The sequence below is a fragment of the Contarinia nasturtii genome, unplaced genomic scaffold (assembly GCF_009176525.2).
Source record: "Contarinia nasturtii isolate CC-2019 unplaced genomic scaffold, AAFC_CNas_1.1 Cnas_scaffold_1753, whole genome shotgun sequence".
In the NCBI taxonomy this organism is placed as follows: domain Eukaryota; kingdom Metazoa; phylum Arthropoda; class Insecta; order Diptera; family Cecidomyiidae; genus Contarinia; species Contarinia nasturtii.
Genome location: NW_022199085.1, coordinates 262 through 6,807, shown reverse-complemented (window position 1 = coordinate 6,807; position 6,546 = coordinate 262). Strand labels below are relative to the sequence as shown.

The window sequence follows — 6,546 nt, the reverse complement described above, 5'->3', positions numbered from 1 at the left end:
TGAAATAGGAAAGAATGTGCTCCAGTTTATGGGATAATAGACTCTTCCATAATATACTTAAACTTATGCTCATATATTTTGTATAATACACTCGACAACATTAAATTGGATGAAGTGCATTAAAGTTATTATAACAGTTGGACGATGTATATTTTCCATGTGCGATGTGTTGCCGGGGCCAGCTAGCGCGCGATGGACGATGATATGTTTGAGTTTGTGCGTGATGTGCCGAGGTGGAGACGGATGGAATGGTCTCGTTTTGGTCATTCAAACAAATATCGGGTGATAAACGAGATACGACAAACACACAAGCACCCCCATCGTTTCGGCCGAAAAACTTAGTCGTCAATGACTTCGAGAGCGGGCAAGAGTGAATCAAGCAAGTTTTGCAACATTTGCCTAATGGTTTTTGAAATGATTGCAACTAATGTATGCGCCCTCCGATATAATGAATACTTGATTTTGATTGCATGTGCTGCTGTTGGTGGTGTCTTCATATCGCATATGCGGGTTGAAAGTGGGCACAGTGTGTAGATTTTATACACATTCAATGAAAGTAGTCATGAATTTTCAAGTAAATCGTGTTTATTTCATCAGTCAAGCAATGGTCAACACATCCACTCACTTAAACACACACATACACAATTGAAATAGATTTGAAGAATGTTGTTTGGCCGACCCGCATCAGCACGTATGAGTTAGTATTAAATAACACTTGCAATCTTGAGTGGCTGTCGCATGTGTTGGCAATTTTCATTTTATTTGTCGTCGTCAACATCAATCGTCAATTTTATTCGCGACAATCAAAATTATGTAGTATTTGCTCATGAGCATCGAATCATCAAACCAAATGCCATCCGAATGCACTGTCATCAACAAACACAATTTTTATTATTATATGCGCTCACATTATACGCTTCCAATCGATAAACGAAATGATTTACTTTCAAACACTTCATTTCGATTGTTTTTATCTTTTTGTATGTGCATTATTAAATTGGTAGCATTTAAAACATCAAAATTCAAGCGGACCACTAAAAGAAATCTGGTGACGAAGCAAATAGAATACGATCAATACGATGACTGCAGAATATTTACGAAACTTGGAAATCAAACAGCACAAGTCGACTGTTTAAATCACTAAACACAAAGAATTTTGAAAAAATTTATCAACAAAATGAAAACACATGCAAATTAGGGGAAACTGAAATTAAATTTTATTGTTTTCTTTTTTGTGTTAACAGTTGTTTGATTTTGGGTTTTTCGAATGACCTGATCGGTTAGAACGATGTTCAGTATGATAAAGGTACCGAACCTAGTGCGGAAGCAGCACTTCCAGTCCTATAAATATGCAAACCCGTTCAGTCTAATTTTGTCAAATTTTTATTGAAAACTATCATATTTAGACAGTTTCATGATTGAAATTGATAGCGGGTAAAGGAAGACACATCAATTGTGTCATTTGGATCTTTTTCTTCGTCTTTCTCTGTTGTGAAAGAATGACGATTATTTCCAATTAGTAGAAAACAAAAGAAAAGGAAATAAAACGTGTTTATGCTTTACTTCCTGATTTGATTATGTTATTCTAAAAATCCTAAATTTTAACTTTGTATCGACAATTTTTCTGAGAATTTTTATTTGTTTGTGAATTCTTTCTTATCAAATGATTTTATTGTTTTTTAAATGGATAACAAATTGTGACACAAATAATGTGTGAATAACACAACTGGGGCGGATACGATAAGCTGAATTCTTGTAAAACGTTAAATTTTAATTTGTTATTTCCGTCAGAGTATCAAAAAGATTATCCGAATCTGCAAATTAATAAGTATTCAGCACTATATATGAATGCTTGAGATGTAATGTCAGCGCCATATAAAAATTTAGATTTTTGTATAACGTTATTACACTTTATTGAAATATCTAGTGAATTCTCATTCATTCTTGAAAAATCATCACCAATATGATTCGGGCATATATATCCGATGATTTCTCTTTGTTGTTCAATTGCGTCAAAATGTTTTGACACAACAAGCAATTTTCAAAGAGGAGCTTTGCATTACCAAACGATGAAATTTTAATATTGCATTGTTAAAACGTGCACTTCATATCAATGTTTTTTCATACACAATGTGCATTGGCCTGGGTCATTCACGTTAATTGTGAATCATATTTGTAATTATACGATTTTTCTGAGAAAATCTGAAGATTATGCAAAGAAATGTTGAAAATAACTTAATCACAGTCGTGTTTAGTTCATTTATTTTCTTTTTGGTAAAGGGTGTTTCAAATCTTGCCAAAAATCTCAAATATTGTATCTCCAATTTTATTGAATCTTACACCCATTGTATTTTACCAACGACCAAATCATAATCTAATCATGGGTCAAAGTTTGAGTCTTTCGTACCCACGGGCGAACAGCAAAAAAATGCCGACGAAATGATTATTTTTTGTGTATAAACGTATGATGAAAACATGCCAATAAATCAGTCGACAATTGTGATTGCGTTCGAATGAATCAAAGTTGACTTGAACAAAAAATAAAAATGAATTTCAAATTATTTGCCATTTTTATTGTTATTTTATTCCTTGGAGTTACATTCAAAGTCTCCATTGTCTCTGGTAAGTTGATTAGTTGAGGAGTAAATCTATGCGAATAGTCCTTTGCAAATCGAATAATTTTATTTATTTTGTATTAGCTTGGTTCACATCCAATAATAACAACAACATAAAATGTTCCGAGTTGGGTATATCTCAAAATTGTCGCAGTTACTGTAAACAAAGCAATTACAATTATGGTGAATGTGATGCACGTAATAATTGTGTATGCAATTAAATAATCATTCCAAATAAAAGATTACGAATGACCATATAATATGTTTTATTTTTGTTTGTGTATTACACAAAGTTCGTATGATTAAAATTGTATGTAAATTAACATGTCAAATATTCCAATAAATTGATAGACTGATTTGCACAGAAAATACATATGTTACTTTTTCTAGTTGATAATATGTTTATTCTTTAATTTAAATCGATTACTGTAAATGATTATATTGCATCGGCATTGACAAACTTCTCCAAAATATTTCTGAAGAGTTGGAGTTTAAAGCGTGATTCTTTTTAAAATAGATTCAATGAATAACACAAATGATATATTCTTCCCGCTTGTAACAATATTTGCTGAATATTTGATTGTTTTGAATAAAATAACACGATTATAGTCAATGTTAAATTCAGATGACTAGTGTCCCAAAGTAATCGCCTTTGATTACTTCAAAATGTGTATGAAAAGCAATCAACTTTAATCAAATTAGCCAGCTATAGTTGAATTACTTCATACTGGACTGATTGTAGACCACGTTTTTGCACACGGGTGCTTATTGAGCAGCCCACTCAATACCAAAAGTCTTCAAAAACGTGTAATTTGATCTCTCCAAACTCGGGGGCAAAATGTACGTTTCATATATAGCATACAAAACGATAAAGCAACTCGAAAAATAAACTGGTTAATATAAATTGAATAACAAGTTTGAAGCGTTAAACGAGAGTGAATCAGTATAAAGTTGGCGATTCATTCGAAAGCATCAAAAGTTACTTGAGCAACAAGAATTAAAATGAATTTCAAGTTTTTCATTGTTTTTGCTGTGGTTCTATTCTTGGGAATTACATTCCAAATCTCTCCAGTTTCTGGTAAGTATGAATTTAGTGTTGTATATTAAAACGCATTAAAGGCTTCACTCTTTGTATCATCAATTTGTAACATTTTCTGGAACTATAGTAAAACAATCAAAAATAAGAATTTATCCAAAATCATTTTAACAAACATTACGCCGCATCTCAACATAAAATCAGCACACAGCAAATGGTTACATTGAAATGAAGAGCAAAATACATTCCAACTACGCCGTACTTTTACAAAAATATCATTTAAAAAATCACACTTAAACAAAACATTATAATTTGATTTTTATTTTTGTTATTAATGAATTAATTTTTTTGCTCTTTTTTTCATTTATTCTGATAAAAAAAGCCGGAACGAGCAGCAATAATAGCAATCAAAGGTGTGACCAGTTATCTGTATCACAAACATGCAAATCTTTCTGTGCACAAAGTAACTACAAATTTGGAGACTGCGTACGTGGATATTGTCAATGCAACTAAACCATGATCGATATTATAATGTCGTACGTATATTGTGAATTTTTTAACAAAACAAAATAAAGAGTGTAATCAACTACAAACTTGTTTCTTTATTTCATAATCATACAAATTTTATTCATTAAATTCGTAAATAAAGTGTGTTGTATGGCAGAAGTATAATGTTCATGTAGAATAATCAGAGTTCACGACTTTTAATATACTTTTTTTTGCAATTCTGGGATTGTTTGTCTTAATCCACTTTGATTTTATTCTCAAAACAAACTCAGAAAAGATAAATTCAAATATAATATGTATGATTTGGTTTGGATTGAAGCATAAGTGTGTTCTTTGATGATTTTTTTTTTTGAATTTTGATTATATTTAATGCTAGAAAGTCATAAATTATGTTGCCAAATAGAATTCTACTGTAATGAAATAAACCAAATTGTTTTTCGTTTGAATTAACTGATGAAATTGACTTTCGAATGAAATTAGATAGAAATCAAATCAAATTTATTTGCATCAAAATAAAATCTATACAATTAGCAACAAATTGTAATGAAATAGTTGAAAATGGTCATATTTGAAATAAAATGAGTAGAAACTAATCTGTATATTTATTTCCATTCAGTTCACTAAGAACTTATTGATGATTCTGCTTTTTTGACATATAAATTGATTAAAAAATTGTATGCGAACAGATTCCACTCCATTTTCATTCTTGAGTCTTGGTTTAGAGTCAACTTTGCGATCTGAGCCAACATATAGGCCACCACGGTATAATCAAACTTAAGGCGTTCGCCAAAAATGATAGACCGGATTTAGGCATTGACTTAAAATTCAAACCAAAATCAATTGTACATCTCAATATGTAATTGCTTTATTTTTGCGACATTTTTTCAATTTTTCAGTGAAATTTGAAAGCTGCTGATGTTTTTAAAGGTAAATATATGAACCAATTCTCCCTGAAATGGCAGTTTTGCAATATTTATTTAGCAATGTACCGACATCAACATTCTCCGACAAAAATATGCAAACTTATTCAGCTTAAATTGCAATATATTTTACCAAATTGTTGTTGAAAACTACCATATTTCGACGAGTTCATGCACAACATAACCAGACGTTAATAGTTGCGGGCAAAGAAAGAAAGAAGACACATGCATAAATTGTGATATTAAGTACTTTTTCTATGCGTAAATGGGTAGATGAGGTCTTCAGCGCTAGCCACCCATAGTCAAAAATTCAGGTAACAATAAAACTTAAACTCCTTTAGTTATCGAGAAGTTCAATTAAGTAGGACATTTTGGGGGCTGACGTCACTGAGCCACTCAAATGTGATAATAATGTTCCTCTTTCAACGGGATACCGTAATAAATTTTCGCATAAAACTTTGCCAATTGCAAACTTTCACCAAAAAAATCTTTGTCAGCCACAATTATACATGTTATCGATTCTATCTCTGCCGAGTCCTCGTTTTTAGTGTTCATTTTCACCAGTCGCGTCACACCGAAATTATGCCCCATAAGAGACTGTATAAAATGCAAAACTATAGCACTGCTAGCGCCACTACGGACAATTATGGAGTTCTAGTCCGTTGGTTGCAACTGAGAAAATGTCTTTTCACTATTTGGCGGCAACTTAGTGTAGATTACATTGAATTCCGTCGTGGCGCTAGCAGTGTGACAGTTTGGGCATAATTTCGGTACGAGTCGCGTAAAATGATTTTTCAGCAACAACAACAAAAAATGATGCGATAAAATATACAAGCGAATATGCTGATGAAGCGCGAATGCATCGAACAGTGTTCCTTTTCGAATGATGCATTTTCCCACCAGATGCGTTCACCGATACAGCTGAAGAGGAAGAAAAAAGCGAACGAAAAAACACCGAATTTATTTTATAAACTATTCCAATTTTCGGGTGTTATGTTAATAAATCAAAACAAAGTACCATTTAAGTAAGGTCTGTGAGAAAAGAATAAGCAAGCGCTCCAAACCATAATTAGTTCTCGGTCAAATGGAGCAAATAAGAAATGAACGATACAAATATTTGAACGAAACGAAACACTTGCCAAATGGAATGGCAACATCAGCGAGGTGGCGGAGATGGCATAAGTGGTGGCAACACGAATGAAGAAATAAAAATGGCATTAAATTGAAAAGACACCAGGAAGCATTAAATGATATGAGGAAGTAACCAAGGCAAAGTGTTCATAGTCTGACTCATGCACAACCATTCTTCCGTCCATAATTAAATAGAAATTCTAACGGCACAACTGAGCACACAGCAACGCGACATACGTTTTCGATCATTTAACTTTGTTTGTATCTTTCGCATCCGCCTCGAATCGACTCTAGTAAAGGTATCCAAGTGTGAGTCGAATTCCTATACTTTGACACT

At 32.4% G+C, this 6,546-nt stretch overlaps 2 long non-coding RNA genes across 2 annotated transcripts; both read left to right on the top strand.

Moving 5' to 3' along the window:
- The first annotated feature begins 2,500 nt into the window (after nt 1-2,500).
- LOC116347223 lies at nt 2,501-2,986 on the top strand. The gene is made up of 2 exons (XR_004201663.1): nt 2,501-2,622; nt 2,700-2,986. It is a non-coding gene; the product is annotated as an uncharacterized LOC116347223 (long non-coding RNA).
- A 541-nt stretch (nt 2,987-3,527) lies between these two features.
- Nucleotides 3,528-4,244, top strand: LOC116347222. Its single transcript, XR_004201662.1, has 2 exons — nt 3,528-3,693; nt 4,034-4,244. It is a non-coding gene; the product is annotated as an uncharacterized LOC116347222 (long non-coding RNA).
- Nucleotides 4,245-6,546: the final 2,302 nt, after the last annotated feature.